Genomic DNA, 21,515 nt, shown 5'->3' with positions numbered 1-21,515 from the left:
GTGTGTGTGTGTGTGTGTGTGTGTGTGTGTATCTCCTCTTCTTTATCTGTCTGAACTTTACATTTAGTATATTCCAGTACAGTGATGACCTTGACTTATTCTAGATGAGATCAGGGCTAAATTTCGTTTTGTAAAATACCTCACCATGTTTTGTGGAAAGCCTTATGAATATCTCCAAACAGCATTATTTTGAATAGGAAATGAAGGAGAGCTTTTCCCAGAGGAATATACAGTGTTTTCATTTCAGCAACACTGAATTCCCACTACACATAACCCCATGGCCTTGAGTAAGTAACTGACTCAATATGATGCTATTGTGAGAACATCACTTTATAATGACTTCATACTATGTGTATCATATTTCCATTCAGAATGGAATAGATTCAGTTTAAATATCTATCTCACAAATGTTCATGATAGCAACTAACTGCAATCAGCTGCACTTTTTCTGGCCATAAAATTGGAGGGTTTACCCATAGACATAGATTTATCATTAATGAATATCTTTACTACAATTGATAGAATTTGGTTTTTATTTCAATATTTACTGCAGTTTATTAAAATGTTAGAGATTGAGTCTTTAGTGAATCTCCATTTAATGCACTTTTCTGGTGGTATACTATTAGCTATGGTTGTATTGTTCAGAATGTCCTGTTTCAGCAATAGAATTTATAGCTTGTTGAGATTACAGGCTGATAACACCCAGATAGAGTTTGGGCAGTAGGAGATAACAATTTATCACATCAGGTAAATAAAGTGGAAACTGGCTATCCCCTGCTTCCTTTTTTACCTTTTTTAAAATTTTTAACTGCACAATTTAAAATAGAAAAAGGCTGTTCCAATTTTTAAAATCACATTTTTTTATTTATTTGATAGTGAATTGAAATACAGCAACTTTTAAGAAAAAGAAGTCCTGAGTAATTTCATAAATCAACATTACATTTGGTAAAATATTATTTCTTTTTGAGAGATAATAGTAACAAATCAGACATGTTTAAAACAAGAAAATAGTAATAATAACAACAGAACATTATAAAAGAGGCTGTGAGCCAATACTAACTAAAGATTAAATTGCATATGGCATTTGGGAAATGATGACCAAACAGCTTAGTTTTTGTATATATGCAAACTGTGTGGGTCATATCACTTCTAAATTAGGAAGAATGTGTATGCTTACCTCTCACATGTTTTCACTATTAAGACATAGGCATTGTGCCACCATAGAAAGATCTGACAAACTCTATGTAACCAATCAAACTTAGACTTGAATGCAGTCCTACTTATAATTATTTGAACTGGTATAAGATACTTAACTTTTCTTAAGTCTTGACTTCACAAGCGAATTACAGGTTTGTGCCTTAGGAAGTGTTGACAAATGATAAAATAAGGAATATAAATAACTTAGTACAGTTGCTGCCAAGCAAAATACCTCATTACTTACGAAATGTCATAGCTGTACTTGTAAAGATTACAGGTTAAACTAAGCACCACCCTGACAGTGTTAACTGTTAAACTGTTTGATTGGATTAGAATTCATATTATTAAATTTTGTGTTCATGATCTCCACATCTAAATCAGAGTACACATTATAACATGCTCTAGTCACACAGATTTATGTGTTGCCCCTAAACATATCTCTTCATTTATGCTTTTCTTTCTTTTCTCCCTACTTTTGACCTTGACCAATATCTTTTGTCTGCCAACAACTCTTCCCGTCTTTGTGTCTGTCTTTCAAAAGCCTGAGATATGCATTTATGAAAACCCAGATGAACCACTGTATCTTCCATGAAACTTTTTAGACAACACTTTTAAACTAAACCTGCCTGTCTCTACTATTCCTCCCGTATTTGCTATTTTCTTAAACTTTTGAAGCTATTTATGAAATGTTTGTCCTATTGGACTTTGAGTTGCTTGCACCAAAATATATTTTCTGTGCTCTATATTACATTCTCCATAGCTTATAAGAGTCTCATGTATTTAATATATTTATTAATAAGGGCTTGGTGGCCTTATTAATAAGGGTTTTAATAGCCCTTATTAATAAATGCTTAATTTTCTAGCCGTTTCTATGTTAAAGGCACTGAGGATACAAGAGTAAACAAGACATCTCTAATAATAGGTAATAATAGATACACGTTTGTTTGAACTAAATTTGTATCTGTCTAGTTACCACATTTCTAGCAGCTTCTACCATGAAAAACAAAGCTACGAACCTGAAAAATGGGGGAAAATCTCTAAATTCTAATGGAAAAATTTCTGATAAAGACTATGTCTTACTCTTAGGCGGCTTAGCACTCAGGTCAGAGTGTACAGACTTAGCAATACATGTATAATCAGATTAAGGTATTAATAAATTAGCCATCTGATTTCTACTGGCAACTGTTAGTTTTCTTTAGGTCCAGGGACTGTGGACAATCATCAGGAGAGAGTGGGAATCACAGAAGCTAGCTCTATGACAGTATTAGAAAGTGTTAGCAATTAGGAACAATACAGAATAGGTAACAGTAAGAATGACAATGTGAGCCTTTTACTGGGAGTGCAACCAACTCCACCCATATTAATAGACTCCAAAGAATTTCTGTTGAGTAGAAATAAAATAATAATCATCAAGGAATGAGAAAGCCATCAACAAACAATTTTTTATGGCTATAAAATTACTCAGCAGTAACTAAGCTGACCCAAATCATCATCACAAACAGTCATAGAAACCTAAAGGGCCACAAACCGTAACATTGAACTTTGGATTTACACATAAACTGGTGATCAAAGCAATGTCCCCGTTGGGACCACTATAAAATGTATTTTATTAACTATCTTTACCAAAATAAGAATTCTATTACTACATAAGTAGGATTCCTTCATAAATGGATAAAACTTTTCTGTATTTATAGAAAATTAAAAGGCATGTTTCATATGTTTGAAAAATTCAGTCAGTCAAGTCTAGGTTCATTAAAGCATCACTTGGGTTATTAGACAGAATTTGCTCATGCATTCAGTAAGAACAATGGGAAAAGCAAAATGTAGGCATAATATGTCTTCTGTCTAACTTTAGAAAGGAGTTGGGATTTTGGCATTAAATGGAAGATTACCTTGTTTCTTGCTTCCTGGAAGTGCTTAGGGTACTTAAAGGATATTAGCTTTAGATTAACAATAGTCAAAACTAATATTCCAGTAGATACATTTAGTAAATAGCTGGTTAGACTGTCGAGCTCACCAGTTACAGCACACTAGGGGTGTCATTTTTGGAGTTATCAGTATATAAATGGTAGTTGAAGCCATAGAATCAGATATGGACATCATTAGATAGAATATATAGAGTAAGAAGTCAGGAAATTTTCTAGGATTAAAGTTTAAACAATGAGAAAAAATCAATAAAAAACTGAGGAAGGATGGGTCAAAAAGATAGAAGAGAAGCCACAGTATACTGTCACAGAGAAAAAAGAGAACTTCAAGGAGCTGGGGGAGGTCAGCATGCTAGATTGACAACCACTCCAATTTTTCTTGAACTCATTCTATTGATATCCATACAGTGGGAAAATGATGAACTACTATGTTCCTTTAGGTTGGTTCCACAGTATTTATTGAGTTGAAGCCTTTAATCCTGTAAACTACACTAAGGATTCTAGTTCTGACCTTGAAAAGCCCACGCCTAGTCATGTAGTTAGGGAGAACTTGCTGTTTGCCAGATAATGGTGGTAAAAAGGTATGCAAGATAGTAATCATTCTTTATTCCCGTCATTTTAAAACGAACATCCTGCTTACTGAGGGTGATGAGAATAACTGATTGAACATTTACGGTGAGTTAAATAACAGGCTAATACTTTACATATTTTTTTATTTTATTCTCACATTTCTATGAGAAGATGTTCTATAAAAATAAAATGGAAGCATCAAAAAGTGAAACAGTATTTAATTGCTACAATGTGCTGAAGAAAGGTAAAATAAGTCCAATTATCTTCTGTTTTAAATCCATTCCAATTGTTTATAACACCGGTCATGTCTTTTAAGTACTATCTTCTATATAAGAGCCATTCCCAGGTTCTTCAACCATTGTTTTAATGACAAAGTTTTCAAGCCTTTTGTTTTCTGGATAAATTTATCGGAATATGATAATATGAACAAAATCATCTTTTAAAACATTTTTGGAGATAGTTTTTCAAACACAATAGAATAATCAGCCCTCTTATTGTAGCAACTTTGGTTCTACCAACATTACTTTCAGCTTTTTGATAGGTACCGATACTATTGAGAGATTTGCAAAAAAAGTCATAAAAACTTCTAGATATGTTTATATGAAGTGATATTATGTCATCTTGTTCTTGGATATAAAGTATTTTGAGGTAATTCTTTCTTTAGGTCCAGGAGCTATAATAAAATGACACTGTAAGTGTAGATCTAGAAAAGACCTTATTTAACGTTAGGCTCTTAGCATGGTGCCTGGAATGGAAGTATTCAATCAATGTTAGCTCCTCTTCCTATTAGCTTTGTGTTCTAGAGATGAGGAAACTGAGCTCAGCTTTCTCATTTTCAACCGTTAACTTCATGCTTAATAACACAATATGTAAACTTACAGGATCTTTGGTTTTCTCAATCTGAACATAATTAAAACTCCTTGGCTCTTTGGCCTTCTGGTTAATCCTAACTTGAGACCGTCAGACACCAGTATTTTGGTTCTTCCATTCTGTCCCATTCTTGTTTATTTGACCTCTTTTTATAATGTAAAGTGTCATTTTCCAACAAGAGTTCATTCGAAAATCCTCTATTACTACACGCTTTCTTTGGAGCCTCTGTTTCTTTCTTATCATAACTTTTTTATTATAGTCAGAATTTAATTTTGTGCATATCTACAAAAAGCTACCTTCCCTTTTAAAAGCATGGTCTAGAGCCATTATTCTTATATTTACTCTGGAATGTCTTCTATCTACTCTCCTAAAATTTGGAGTTTATCAAATTATCAGTGTTTCATTTTTGGATGATATAAATTCAAAATGGAAATATACTTTTCCCCTGTAGTTTGGCAAATACAAGCAAGTTGCTTTAGTATCACAGAACAATTCTTCCTGTGAGAGATAGAATGTATGCAGGACAAGTCAGGAAATACACACATTTTTTATAACAGTAAAAGTATCCAGAAGCACCCCCAATAGTAGCTCTCCCCTTGTTACATCCTGATTCTGTCAGCTAAATGATCCGTATTAGGAAGATATCACAGTGCCCTCCATCTAGCTGGACAGCCTATAATATACTACCGCAAAAATAACACCTCACCCTCTCCTTTTCTCATCACCCAAATGTTACTCTGCTTTTTCCACCTACAGATTCTTGGATCTTTTACAATGTCAATCTTATTGACATTCCACACTTATTTTTAAACTGGTTTCTTTTGCATGAAGAAAATCCTTCTACTGTCACAAAAATCTATTACTGACTGATATGTATTTTTCAAATGTGAGGAGGAAAACTATATGCCAGTATTAAAGCACATCTTGAAATCTGTTTATGGGTGAAATAACAACATCGTATGTTTCTTGCAGAAAAACTCTCTCATGGCTTATTTCTCACCCCTTCACCTAAATGGAGTAGCTGTTTATGCTGATGTTCTAACTATTCTGCTGTGACTGGTCTTCACCTATGGAAGGCTGGGCTCAGTGTCATATCTGAAAACTAATAACAGGAAATTAGTCAAATTACCTTCCTATCAGAAATATACATACAGTTATGTAGATGCTTGGTAAATGTTATGATAGTATTAAAGGTTCTTATTGTTAATGTTCCAAAATTCTGTGAGTCCGTGATTCTAGCATGTGAGAGTGACAAAATATGTTTCGTTTGATGTTGCAGACATTTTATCGAAACAAAAGCAACTGACTTCATCAATTCAATTTTTGTTTATTCTAGGACAGTTTTGCCCTTTCAAGCCTGTATTTTGGGGTATTTTAGGATATGAGGAGATAGATGTGAAACTATTGCAGTTGTTCTTAGTAGTAGTCGTAGTAGCAGTGAATGCATCCAAGGTCAGGTGACGTTTCCTATAAGATTTTTATGCATTTTCTCCTGTGCTCCCATAAAGCCTCCAAGTATAACAAAACACCAGTCCAGCCACTGGCTGCTTGCAGAATCCAATAACAAGAGTAAGTTATGGTAGAAAGTGACTTTATTTACCAGAACTAGTATTGGGGAAGTGGCCAGGTTTACATCTAAAGTAATCACTTCAAAGTTTAGGCTGGGGAGAGGGGCTTTAAAAGGGGAATTTGGAATGGAAGGCATTCCAAATTCAATACAATACAAGGTCTGAATATCTTGTTTCAGTGGCTAATTCTAGCTGTGGTTTTCCTGGAGTGTGAGCTGGGATTATCTCAACAGTAGCTAGGTTGCTGACCAACCGCCCAGAGTTAATTTCTGGAATTTTGCAGCTGGGTTTCCATGCATGGTCTGTTTCAAGGTTAGCCCCTGGAATTTCTTTTTTTTTTTTTGAGACGGAGTTTCGCTCTTGTTACCCAGGCTGGAGTGCAATGGCGCGATCTCGGCTCACCGCAACCTCTGTCTCCTGGGTTCAGGCAATTCTCCTGCCTCAGCCTCCTGAGTAGCTGGGATTACAGGCACGCACCACCATGCCCAGCTAATTTTTTGTAGTTTTAGTAGAGACGGGGTTTCACCATGTTGACCAGGATGGTCTCGATCTCTTGACCTCGTGATCCACCCACCTCGGCCTCCCAAAGTGCTGGGATTACAGGCGTGAGCCACCGTGCCCGGCAGCCCCTGGAACTTCTAGATAAGCTCATAATTAGTATAGGCATACTGTTAGATAAATGTGCATGGTTTAAGGGATAGTATGGTGAGAAAGAGAGGGAGGTGGTGCTTCAAAGAAAGTACACTTAAAGGCTAGAACAAATGGACTTAACAGATATTCACAGAACATTCTACCTAACAACTACAGAATACATATTCTATTCATTAGCATGTGAAACTTTCTCCAAGATAGACCATGTGACAGGCCACAAAACAATTCTTAATAAATTTAGGAAAATTGAAATTATGTCAAGCACTCTTTCAGAGCATAGTGGAATTAATTTGGAAATCAACTATAAAAAGAACCTTCAAAACCATGAAAATATATGGAAATTAAATAACCTGCTCCTGATAATTGGGTCAACAATGAAATCAAGATGGAAATTAAAAAATTCTTGGGCTGAATGATATAGTGACATGGCCTATCCAAACTTCTTGGACACAGGAAAGGTGGTGCTAAGAGAACAGCTCATAGCCTTAAATACCTACATCAAGAAGTCTGAAAGAGCACAAATAGACAATTTGAGGTCACACCTAGAACTAGAGAAACAAGAGCAAACCAAACCCAACCCAGCAGAAGAAAAGAAAACCAAGATCAGAGCAGAAATAAATGAAATTGGAACAATAAAAAATACAAAGGATAAATGAAACAAAAACATAAATAAAAACATAAATAAAATTGACAGACTATTAACAAGGTTAACCCAGAAAAGAAGAGAGAAGATACAAATAAGCTCAATTATAAATGAAATGAGAGATTTATAGCAGCAACTTGCTGGAGCATTACAGTACGGGGAACTAAGAGCTTCTGAGGAAGTCTGTACTCATCCCTATGCAGAGTGTACAATGGCAATAAAATCCTTAGAAACCAAGGTGAACAATAAGCAGAATACCAATCATATTGTATATGAGAGTCTTGTCTGTATTAAGAAGTTAACTAACCATGTTGTTATGGATCCTGAGAAAGGGCATCTATAACAGAAATATGAGTATCCAATGCATGCATAGCTTGGATTATATTGTGAGAATGAATGTGTGTGTGTGTGCGTGTGTGTGTGTGTGTGTGTGTGTGTGTGTGTACATATATACACATTATCTCAGAAGCCACCTACAGCCTTACTACCTTTGACCGGAAACATCCTTACCTCCCTCCAGCTGGAAGTGGCTCAACTTAACTCGTTGGTGACTTGCAGAGATGAGTGGGATTCACCCCATACCATGTAGGTCTAGGGTGCTGAGACACTCTCTCTGGCAGGAGATTTTCACAGATAAGAAAACAGGTTAAATTTATTATTCATTCACTTAACAAATATTGTACATCTCATATGAGCTAGGCTTTATTCTAGAAATTTGGTATTACTAATTTTAAAATTGGCTAAAATACTTATCCTCATGAAATGACAGTCTAAGAAGAAACTTCCCATTTATTACTTCTCATTTATTACTCATAATAAACGAGTAATTAAAATTATATCTAGAACTTGTTACATTCTTTAGAAAAAAGGAAAGGTAGAACAGTATAAGGAAGATCTGATTGCTGGAGTGATAACAGGGAAAGTGTAGCAATATGAAGCATCATCCTTTACTCATGCATGTTTCTGGCTTAAATTCTACTTTATCTGGCAACAGGATTTCACCCCTGCTTTCCTGTGTATTATCTTGTCTGTTAAAGATAATACATTTTTAACATTTTCTCATTCCTTTACATTTAGCTTTTTGAATCACGGTGTTTCAATTTTGTCTTTTTTGGTTTTTTTGTTTGTTTGGTTGGTTGGTTGGTTGGTTGAGACAGAGCCTTGCTCTGTTGCCCAGGCTGGAGTGCAGTGGTGCAATCTCAGCTCACTGCAACATTTACCTCCCAGGTTTAAGCAATTCTTGTGCCGCAGTCTCCCAAGTAGCTGGGATTACAGGTGTACACTGTCACACTCAGCTAATTTTTGTATTTTTAGTAGAGATGGAGTTTCCCCATGATGGCCAGACTGGTCTCGAACTCCTGGCCCCAAGTGTTCCCCTGCTTCAACCTCCCAAAATGCTGGGATGACAGGCGTGAGCCCCCACGCCTGGTCAAGTTTGTCTTTTGTATATAGCATAGAGTTCAGTTTTGCTTTATAAGCCATATTGAACTTTTTTATTATTATTAAATGAATGCATCCTAATCACATTTAGGATATGACTAATATGCTGGGTCTCAATTGTCATGGTATCTTATGTTGTAATTACTGTGTATATCATGTTATCTTATTTATACTGTGTTCCCCCTGCCCCCACCGTGTTGTGTGTTTTTGTTGTTGTTTATATTGTTTAACTTGTTTATACTATATTTTGGTATTTATAAAGATTTCTATTCTAGCTCCAGTGGTTGCTTTTGTTTTAATATTTTATATAATAATCTTAATTTTTCTGTTTTTGTATTCTCCATTTTGAAACTTTTACAATCTCTTCTGTCAATTTTAATTGGTATCTTTCAGCTCCTATCTAAGACATGGACAATAGTTAATGAAATGATTCTACTTTCCTTTCTCCTTTTCTATGTTTTCTTTTTGCGAGAATATATTACATTTACATAATATTATTCTACCCAAAATTAAGACTTCGTAGTCTCAGTTTTTTGTCTTAGGTCTACTAGTAAAAATATGAAATACCCTCAGTCCTTTGGTCAGACTTAATTGGATGAAGCTCAGCCTCTAGCATATTCCTTTGAAAGGGCACATAAGTGTGTATTTTGCATGTTCAAAACCCTTTTTGCTATTGCTTTCACACTTCAAGGACTTAGTTGATGTCAGAATTTCTTTCTTTAAATTTCTTATAAATTCTGCTTTAAGTTGGTTTGCTTTTTTATTTTTGAGAGGTCTGATTGCCTGCCTATTCTCATGGTTTTTTACCTTGTCATTTCATTTCCTGGAGGCCCTGAGGATGCTTTATTTTTTTATTATACTTTAAGTTCTGGGGTACATGTGCAGAACGTGCAGGTTTGTTACATAGGTATACATGTGCCCTTGTGTTTTGCTGCACCCATCAACTTGCCATTTGTGTTAAGTATCTCTCCTAAGGCTATCCTTTCCCTACCCCTCACCCTCAGACAGGCCCCAGTGTGTGATCTTCCCCTCCCTGTGTCCATGTGTTTTCTTTGTTCAACTTCCACTTATGAGTGACAACATGCGGCATTTGGTTTTCTTTTCTTGTGTTAGTTTGCTGAAAATAATGGTTTCCAGCTTCATTCACGTGCCTGCAAAGGACATTAACTCATACTTTTTAATGGCTGTATGGTATACCGTGATGTATATGTGCCAGATTATCTTTATCCAGTCTTTGAGTATGGCTTGGAATTGCTCATACCAGCTCAATTTTTCTTAATACACCCTTTCAAGATGCAGATTCAGGTCTTTTTTTGTTTTCTGAAAAGTTTCCTTGGCTTGTAGTTTTAAATGTTAGTTCTCTTTCACAGTTTTGGTTTTCTTAGTGAAAGGTTCCAGATATGCAAATCTTGGACTTCCTTTACTTAACTTCCATTTCAAGCACCTTCTCTCTGACCCTTTTTCTTTTTCTTTTTTAATAAAAAATTCATTTATATTACTCTGGTGGTTTTTCTCTTTATTCAATACCCTTTATAAAATTTGCATTTGAATTCATATTTTTTAGTCATTTTGTAACTTGTAATTTACTTTTCATTTCTGGTATTTAATTTTTTTATTTCTTTCTCGGGTTCAATAGATTCTTATTTTATTTCTTCTTGTTTTTGTCCTTTGCTGCTTTCGGTGTTTATCTTTCTAATTCAGCATATTTTTAAAAAAATTTCCAAATGCTCATTTGAGGATATTTAGTTTAGTTTGGTATATTATGTTACAGGTCCCTTCAGTTCTTTAGTTGGTTTTATGGGGATACCTTTCTCAGCTGAAATGCGTCAATTCAATTTTAATAATTTTCAAAATAGTTGTGTGTGGATGTGGTCTGATTTTTTTCTATGGCTGTACTCTTCATAGTTTGAGACTGCTCACTTCTTTCAGTTCAGCCCGAATTGTTGTAATTTATTTTATGAATGGTGTTTCGATGGCAATGTGGTGGGTGGAAGGATTGGAGTGTTTTATTCTCTTTTGTTTCTTTGTTTCTTTCCTTTCTAACTTTATCCATCTGACTTCACCCTTCCATCCTCTGTCAATAACTCCCTGCTGTTGCTACTTCTGGCACCATTCACTTTCACTGAACACAGTGCTATGAACCACCAAGTCCTGACCTGTGTTCAGTATTTTGGTGTTTGATGTTGAACTTTCCTGCTTTGGTGATGCTTTTGTGTTTTATCTAATTCATCTAGTCTCCTGCTCTTTTAAAATTCTTAACATTCCTCTCCTTGTGCCTCCACACAGACAGTAGAAATACTTCTTAGTGCTCCTGGATATGTGAAACATCTGTGGTTTTGTTTGTTCTCCTTGTTGGTTTTATAGTTTTTTGGGAGAAGGATCAATGAGGAGATTCAAGCTCAGACAGCCAACCTTGTTCTTCAAGGCTGTAGATCTTTAGGATCTAAAGGTGAACAAAGAAGATGTTAATGAGAAAGTTATTTTAAACAAAGCCTTGAGAAACATTAGAAAGTTGTGCCGTGGGATGCATTTCAGGCAGAGGAAACAGCCTGATGGTCCTGAGGTATAAGCATGTCTGGCATGTTTGAGGAACAGAAATGAAGGGAGCTGGAGTGGATTATTGATGGGTAGGGAAATATGGAAAAGAAGAGAAGTGGGTGAGGTGTGTTTGTAAGGACTGAATAAACATGCCTGAGGATAGAAATTGGAGAAGGTGGTATTCAAATATGTTTACATGACTTCACACCTTGTGTTCTTTGTACAATATGATGTTACAATTCAAAAAGAGTTTTTATTAAGTTCACCTATAATGAATATGCAGTTTTGAAGTTCAGGAAATAATCTTCTAGTGTGGGAGAAAGGTAGGTCTTTGTGGACTCAATTTATTTTCTCTGGCACTCGCCTTTCCCCTGAAGAAAACTGATAAAACTCCTGGTGTCATCAAGCTTACAGTCCATGGAGGGAGATACACAAGAAACATGGTATGTTAGTAAAAAGCACAGTATATTATAGTGACCATTACTAAACAGGAAAGTAGGATAAGTGCTGGAGAGATGTTCAGAATTGTAAGCAAGACAGCTGTGAAAGCTTACTGAAAAAGTGACATTGGAATGAAAAACCTGGAAGATTTGAGTTAGTGCAAGGTGTTTAATCATTTTGTAACTAATTTCCTCATTTGGAATTTGAGGAAGGATTACACTGAATGGTCTATGTCAAAGTATTTCCCTATACAATAGTACCTAATGGGTGCTCTTTGCATAGCTGTCTTTTTAATGCCCAGGTTTAAAGTTAGTAACACAGAAGACTGTGCTAGAGACTCTCCAGCAGAGTTTAAATGTTTAAGCATGGGCGCACATGTGGGCACGTGCACACACACACACACACACACACACACGACAGAGCCAATTAACTCTGGCAAAGATCATTTTGGTCTCTGATTAAACATTACAGCATATCACCTGTGGAGGTAGACTCCTGCAGAAACATTAAAGCAAGTTTTCATTAGTAATTAGAAAACAACATCAGATTCCAAGGGTGCTGCATAAATTTGCCAGTATATCTTAATTCATCAAATGCTGTCAGCATACATGACCTAGGCTCCCCATCATCAACAAAAAATACAGAAGAAAAGTTTATGTTTTATTCATTCAGTACTAATTTGCATGTGGTTTGATTAGAAAGAAAAGCAATGCAGTCAATAGATGGTGCCAGAGAGTTGCTTTTTACTGCAAGGCAGTGTTTCCTGAAGATAATCTCTTGTCCAATGATTCTGTGATTCCTTATCTCTGACCACGCTAAACATTTTTCACACATGGTGAGCTATCAACATAAGAAAAATCTGAAACGTTGTAATAGATTCACATTACTACATGTGGAATAAATCATTATACCTCTTTTTAAAGTGTTTAAATATATAAATTTCAAAAGAGGAAAATATTTCTCATGTATTATACTCACAAAAAGGAAGTGTTAGCATTTCTATAAAATTATTAATATATTATTTGAATTTATATTCCATATATTAACTTGAATTATGAATATATATGTGTATTGTATATATATGTTTTTAATAATATATGTTTTTAATAATACTGTAATGTCGTCTCAAAAATGATACAGGGAATACATAGTAGTTCCATCTACCTGTATGAGAAGATTTTCTCACCAAATCCTTTGGAGTTTGTTCTTCTGGGTGGAAGATGATAGTCTTATTCAACTATCATCCGTTTAAGCATAACACCACATGTTGCTCATTCATCGAATAAATATTTGTTGAATTAATCTCTCACAGTGATATCTTATTCTCAAGACTTCCCTCCTTTGTGTTATTTTTATAAAAGGCTTATTAACTAATCATATTCACTCTTTTTAGGTTCACATAAAGATTGCATATGTTGTCAACAAAACTTTTGTAAAGCCCTTCCGATTATAGACCATGTTAATCTTTAAAATTCTAAAATTTACTTAGATCAATGCCTGGAAACACAGATAACATGACATAAATGCCATAACTATTATTAATATAGTTAATATCATTAATATAGTTAATATTTATTATATGATTAATAACATGTATTGAACCACAATATTAGATTGCTTATTTCTAGGCTCTAACAGTGAAGATGAAATACGTATGGACTAAATTCAATCCTAATTAGGAGACAAATAGGGAAATTTGCTGAAACACAGAAATTTACTTCAACCCCCAGGTTTTGGCAGCAGTTAAATTTAGAGATAGAGGTAAATGCTTTCCATAGAATAAATACAGCATTTCAATTTATTTCATTTGAAAAGTTTAAAGTATCAAAAATAAGCAACAGGATACATAAATATGACATTTGGTATACATTACAGACTATGGAAATTGGCAAAAGTTAAGGTGACAATTGAAAATCATGACAATTTCATAAAATGTGTTATATAAAAAAATTTAAGAGAAACAGACTATTGAGAGATGGATGAGGAAATAAAGATAATTATTGAATTAGATTTGGAGCAAAGTAGGTAATGTATTGAGCCAATTGTTGGGAAGGAACAGGATGTCAGATTCTGTAGATAAAGCCTTGGAAAGAAAAGAGCAGGTCAATTGGATTAGGATAATTTAAAAGAGTAGAAAAAAAGTCCGAGTATCTTGAATCTGAGAAAATAAGAATATTTCATCAAGCCTTTGCATAGTAAAGATCTTAGAATCTTTTGCCAGAACCCTCACATTTTCTGACACAAAAATTGAACATATTATTAAATCCAAAAGGCTAAAATGTCTCATAAGGATTTCAGTCCCCTGTGATTACACATAGGAGTCTCAAGTATAAGACAATTTGGCGTCAAATGTGTTTCTACAAGTAGGCATAGCACTGGACTATAATTGTAAGAAGAGGATAAGAATGTAAATCTCTTCTTCCAAAAAAAGCTTTTGTTATCAAACTTATCATTTTAAATCAATCAATCTGATACCTAAAAACTTAGAAATTATCTATTATAAAGTTTACTGTTCTAATAGTAAGCATAGTGGATATTATATTTGATGATTCCATCACTTCAATTGGTATGATCTTAGTTAAAGGATTGCACTATTATTTATGCCATAGGATGCTCAGAACCCCTGCTAGTCACTTTGATACTCACTGAGTAATGATAGTTCTATGCTGCTATGGCCTTAGAGTAACTTCACCCAGGAAAGTATTACAGTAATCGCCTTTCAATAACTTCTGCAATAATTGAACATATTTCTTCTACATCCCTATCTTTGCTTAGATCTTATTTTTAAAATGGCTCTGTACTGGACATGTATTTTTTTTCATCTGAGTAAATCTTTGTAAACAACAGTGAGTTAGGTTTTATAACCCCACATTATGGATCTAAAACAGGCTGTATAATATGTTTAAGTCCATAAAGGGAGTAAGAGGTAAGGCTATGATTCAATTCTTGGTCTGCTTACCACCAAAACTCTTGTCCAATCTATCTCTGGGGCCCCTATATTCTGGTTGTCTAGGACAGTTCTGATTGACACCTGTCCAGCTTAGCATTTGTCCTCTACCAAAGTGTCTCATTTTGGATGATAAATGTTATAGTCACTCTAGAGCACACTAAGAAATCAGGATTATTTAATCAGTATTCAGACATTGCATCAATTCACTTGAAAACTAGAAATGTGTTTTCTACTGAAATGCTTAAAGAAAAATAGGACGAGATCTTGGACATCTATTCAAGTTAATCTACAGGACACTTGTATAAATCTCACTGTGTACACTAGCTAGTCCAATGATAAAAACAAACAAACAAATGTGATATGAAACTTGAGAGTAGTTGCCAGAGTATAATATTAGAAATGTTTGCATGCTACGCACATGCTTTCTTTAGAAAGAATTTGTCCCTGGGAAAGATGGATTAATAAAACTACTCTTGTTCAGATGCCTTTAATTATATACCACTTTTTAAAAAACCAATATTTAATGAATAGGTTATTTCTAGCCAAAAGAGTTATTAAAAAAGTAACTTTTTTACTTTAATATTCTAATATAAATAATTTGTACTTTAATATTTTCCATAGAACTTACGCATTCTAACATACCTTATTTTATACTTATTTATTTCACCTATTCTCTGTCCCTCTAAAAGGTAAGCACATTGAGAATAGGGCTTGTATTTTAGTGTTTTTTTTTGTTGTTGGTGGTGGTGGCTTGTTTTAATTTTTTTGGATACAAATACACACACACACACACATATATATATACACATAATAAATATTCACAAAAATAAATATATATATGTAGCCACAAAAATTAAACCACCACCACCACCACCATGTACATACATAAAATTAAACTACCAACAACAACATATATGTATATCTCATGTACTACACATATATGTATATAATATGTGTACAATGTATAATCACATCAGGGTAAGTGGGATATCCATCCACTCAAGCATTTATCATTTCATTGTATTACAAACAATCTAATTATACTGTTACTTAGTTTTAAATGTACAATAAATTATTGTTGACTGTAGTCATCTTGTTGTGTTATCAAATACTAGGTCTTATTCATGCTATTTTTTGTACCCATTAATTGTCCCCACTTCCTACCACCACTTTGCTTTCCCACAAACTTTCTACTTTATATATCCATGAGTTCAATTGTTTTAATATTTAGCTCCACAAATAAGTTAGAACACGCAAAGTTTATCTTTCTGTGCCTGGATTATGTCACTTAACATAATGACCTCAAGTTTCATCCATGCTGTTGCAGAAACAGACTCTCATTCTGATTTATAGCTGAATTCTATTTCATTGTCTGTATGTGCCACATTTTCTTTATCCATTCATCTGTTTATGGACACTTTAGCTGCTTCCAAATCTTGGCTATTATGAATAGTGCTGCAATAAACATGAGAGTACAGATATCTCTTCGATAAACCATTTCCTTTCTTTTGGGTATATATACTTAGTAGTGGAATTGCTGGATCATATGGTGGGTCTATTTTTAGTTTTTTGAGGAACCTCCAACTGTTCTCCATAGTGGTTGTTAAATTTATATTCCCACCAACAGCGTACAAGGGTTCCCTTTTTGCCACATCCTCAACAGGATTTGTTATTGCCTTGCTTTTGGGTAGAAGTCATTTTGATTGGGGTAAGACAATATCTTATTGCAGTTTTAATTTGCATTTCTCTGATGATCAGTGATATTGAACACCTTTTCATATGCCCATTTGCCATTTGTACGTCTTCTTTTGAGAAATGTCTATTCAGATCTTTTGCCCCTTTCTAAACCAGATTATTAGGGTGTTTTTATTTGTTGTGGTGGTGGTTTTGAGGCAGAGTCTCACTCTGTTGCCCAAGCTGGAGTGCAGCAATGCAGTCTTGGCCCAATGCAACTGCTGCATTCCGGGTTCAAGTGATTCTCCTGCCTTAGCCTCCTGAGTAGTTGAGACTACAGGTGCACACCCACATGCCTAGCTAATTTTTGTATTTTTAGTAGAGATCGGGTTTTGCAATGTTTACCAGGCTGGTTTCGAACTCTTGACATCAGGTGATTCACTCACGTTGGCCTCCCAAAGTGCTAAATTACAGATGTGAGCCATGGCCAAGGATTATTAGATTTTTTTTTTTTAGAGTTGTTTGAGCTCCTTATATTCTGATTATTAATCCTTTGTCGGATGGATTTTTTGTTTTTATTTAGCAGGGAGGTGTTTGGGGTCTTTTTACTGCAATATATACCGCAGTGTCTGCCATACTGCACATCCTCAATAAATATAACTTGACTAATAGAATGAAGAAATAGATTATGAATAAGCTGAACTTTATCTTAGAGATGACAATTGGTCTCAATTGTTGAAAGTATGTTTCAGATTAACAGCAGGATCCCCTGAATCAGCAACCTTATTTAGTTACTTTTAAGATTTTATGCATTACAGAGAACAACAATAGTTAATGCCTTATGGCATATAACTCACCAAAGCTTATAATAAATAATGCTTTGAATACTGGAAATGGATTTAGTAATTTGCCTCTTTCTCGCAGTTACAGAAGGGTATGGAGGGTAAGTTCCAACGAAAGTCAATTGTTTTTTGTTTTTGTTTTGTTTTGTTTTCTTATATGCAAGGGGACATATTTGCAGTGTAACTGATTATAAAAGTACAAGACTGGTTTTCACCCTGATTGAGGGCACAGCTAATTTTTTTTTTAAGTTATAACATGTGCCTGATTCTGCAGGCCCCAAGACAACTCCCTTTCTGATATGATTGAGGTTCTCCTTTGAAAGACAAGTATTGATCAGCAACTCTATTGGCAACCTGTAAAAATAGTTGTCCTCTTGAAATAGAGTTTTCTACTCATAGGAATATGACCTGACTCATTTAAATTAAGCCATAAAAATAGAAATACAGAGAGAAATAATACCCCTGACCGATTATGGACTATAAGTTAGGTACACTTGGCCCTCATTCACATCTTATGAGATGAGATATTTATATTCAGATTTCAAGTAGGTGTTTCAGAATCCAGGTTCATGATTTTTGGTAAATAGTAAGCATTCACAAAGTATTAGTGCCTTTATTTGTTTCCCCACCTCTTCCAGCTCTAACATTTTATTATTATATTTGAAAAGTGAATAGAAGCATACCAAGTTATCCAAAATTGAGTGTAGATTTCTTGACAATTAGTGTAATTGTTAAAGCATTATCTATCTAAGATAATATACTCAAATATATTTCAAATATTGAAATATATTTCAAAGCCCACATTACATGAAGATAAGAAATTTCAGCTGCTGACACTGTAAAGATTGTTTTTACTGTACTTTTAAAACAGACCAAAAATCTGTAGGCTTCCACAGATCTAGGGTATAGTAACAAATCCAGAAATTGCTGTGCTGTTGAAATGATAATTTTCTTTTCAAATTGCATAATAGGTGTTGGGTTTTTCTCCATCTCTTGTACTCTTTAAAAACTGTCCTGAACAGTGTCTGGAATGTAGTAGTTGCTTGTATAATATTTGTGCATTTATCAAATTAGTTTTCTTTTACTAAAAAACAAAGGAGTATGCTTTCACAGTAAAAATTTCCAACAACTCAATAACATTGCAGTTAAAAGAAAGCTTCTCTTCCTTCCTAGAATCCTAGTCTTACTCTCAGCTGAAACTGGTTATGGTTTTTTAGAATACTTCTTGTTCCAGCTGACAGAAAGCATTCATGTGCATAGCTTTCTCCTCAAACAGTGCATTAGTAAAGGGGCTTTATGGAGCATATATTAGCAAGTTCAAAGAGAATAGAAAAGCAGCTATCTGCAGATGAATACCTTCAATAGATTTCTAGAAGATAAAACCTTGGTGAAAGAAAGTCAAGTGAAAAAACAGATAACAGAAAAAACACTAATAAAAGGGCAGAAAGGCCACTTGAGGAAGTCTTTTCTACAAATGGGGGAATAAGTCAAGAAAGAAGATAGGAGATCCAGGATATTGTGGATCCAGCTCTAGATGAGATGTTGCAACAGGGCTACAGAGCTGCCAACTCTGGTTGGTGTATATTCTACCAAGTCAATCAACGGGCTGGAGGAGGGCAGATTTCAGGAGAGAGTTCACCATTTGACATGGATTGCTGTTCTTTTACTTTATTAAGTATACTCATGAGAAATTAAAATTAAATCCTAAGCCTGCCAACTACTGAATGGATTCTCTCTGGGTGAAGGGGATCTCAGAGAAAGCTTAGAAGCTGACTTCCCAGCAATGACAGGATGGGAGTTGGACACCACCTCCCATGTGCAATTAAGGTTTTCATGTCCCCTGCTTTACCTTTTAACACCGCAGGGCTGAAAATTATACCCTCAAATTATGCTAACCCGTTTTCAGAATATGGGTCCCATGGAGAGACATGAAACTCAACTGCACATGCCTTACTCCATTTATAAATATTCATGACTCCTTCTATAGTTTATTGAATATGTATATTTGGTCAATCCATTCAACACAAATCCCTGTCATATTTTTCTGACCCTCAAAATGTGTGTTTCTGGCTTTTGGATGGAGGCTACACTTCCTGGCCTCTCAGAGTGGCTACCCTGCAGGCTGCAACCTTTATGAGAAGTAAAGCTCTCCTTTCCCAATTTATGAATTTCATCATTCTTCAGTTGATACATCTTTTTAAATTTATGTATTGTATTTCTCTATAAAATGTATCTTTCACTTTCATACTTTATTTCTCTCCCTCTTATAATTAGAAAGCTATAAACACAGGAAATTATGGATAAACCTGTAGTTTTAGAAACAGCAGTAAGTATGCTGAGGAACAACTGAGTCATCAGTACTAGTGATCCCATAGAACGTGGTTCCAACAGTTTGTATAAAATGATGAATAGACAGAAAGTGCAAGTGGAAAACTGACAATCCAGAGCTGACAGTCTCTCTGCTCAGAGATGAAGCGTCTTTGTATGACCCTTACATTTACAAGAAAATATAAATAAGGAAAAGTAAATTAAAAGAAAAACTCAGGTTGATAGTCTGTGGCTAGAATTTGTCAGATATGGTGTTGCAAGAAGTGGGGAAAGAGGAATTGGGGTAGGAAAAAAGGGGGGAACTACATCTCAGTCTCATATTAAGCCAAATTCTCCTTTTGGCCGTTTGTCTCAGTTTGCAGCTGGATATGGCTGCCGTGAAGAGACAAGAGCTCTCTAATAGAAGAAAGAAAAAAAAAAAAAAAAACAACTGAAAGAAGCATTTCTAGGTTGTCTCTGACTTGTTTCCAAGGAAGACAGCTTACTACAAGTTGGATAGATTTTTCTTTAGTGCTAGTGGTTTCAGGCTGTATAGGCATTATGTTTAATGGTGTATTTCCAGGTTACTGACCAATGAGCTGGTTAGACTAAAATAGCATTGTTGCAGGGTGGGTTCTCCCAGGAAACAGACACTGAGATGGAAATTAGATTGTGGAATGTTTGTTAGGAACTGTGGAGAGATTAACACCTTTTAAAAAGGGGTGTGGGGAAGTAGCATCAGGCAGAGAGAGAAGTGGAACTGTGATGCAGCATGGATACCTTAAGCTGACCCAGAGGAAGTTCTGGAGTGGATAGGGTCTGTCTGTGGCGCTCCCCTTTAGGCCCAAAGTGAAAGGGCCATTCTACCTCTCCCTGGATGAGACATTAGATGAGGGTCACCCCTGAAGAGTGTGCCCTTGGTCAATGGGAGGCAATCAGAAAAGGCTGTTTGATGAAGAAAGGTAGCTTGTCATAGCACTACCAGCTGCAGAGGCAGGCTCTTCCTTAAAGGGGACCTAAGCAGTTTAATAATATTGAGACATCAGAATAAGTTGAGACATCAGAAAAACTTGACAGAGAGGCAGAAAATATAAGAGAATAAAAGAAAGACTATACAATATGTGATAGTGGGCTAGGAGTGGGTAGAGGGTCAAGGCAAACTGCTAGAAAGGAATACGATCATGTAGCTTTACCTAGTCACAATAATATGGACATCATATATTGTTTTTGCCTTTTATATTCAACCTGTTAAAATTTGGAAGATTTGTGGCTACAAGGCCACAAATTAATGCACATGGTCCCCATATTAATTAAGATTAAAAATTATAGAAAACCAATATTTTGCAGTTGACAGTGAGAAGGTGTGAAAGACAATAGGATTACTAATGTCACTAAAAGATAAAGTTAGAAATCAGCAAATACTGTCTATATGAAAAGGACAATAAATAGAGGTTTAAGTATATTTTTCAAATTTACAATGGTTACCAGTAGGGAGACAATAAAAGAATAACAGTTTGAAGAATAGAAGTATCTATTCCATAAATATTTGGTAGGTGGTTACATTTGAAGTGATAATAGGCACAGTACTTTATAATTTTCTCAATTTCTTCTATAACTGGTCTGTTTGGATGTAATATCCCTTTCAAAGAAAAGATATTTGTTCTAAATTTTCAAATTTATGTACATAAAGTTGAGAATTGAGAGTTATTTGAATTTTCTACTTAATGATTTCTCTCAATATTACTTTTTAATTTCTCTTTTTGTGTCCTACTTTATTAAGTAGTTTATGTTATCAGTTTTTTCACATAACCATATGCTTGATTTGTATTAGTTTTACTGTATTCATACCTTCTAAATATCATTAATTTATACTTTTATCTTGGTTAACGTTTCCCCTTC

The 21,515-nt window shown here is 34.8% G+C and overlaps 1 protein-coding gene across 8 annotated transcripts in view; it reads left to right on the top strand.

The window, feature by feature from the left end:
- The window catches only part of RALYL (RALY RNA binding protein like), a 729,873-nt gene that overhangs the window by 423,561 nt on the left and 284,797 nt on the right, over positions 1-21,515 (top strand). The window lies entirely within an intron of this gene.

This window comes from Sapajus apella, unplaced genomic scaffold (genome assembly GCF_009761245.1).
Source record: "Sapajus apella isolate SASKATOON/1434 unplaced genomic scaffold, GSC_monkey_1.0 scaffold3, whole genome shotgun sequence".
NCBI lineage: Eukaryota > Metazoa > Chordata > Mammalia > Primates > Cebidae > Sapajus > Sapajus apella.
The sequence above is the reverse complement of the archived record's forward strand: the minus strand, read 5'-3'. Positions and strand labels throughout refer to the sequence as shown.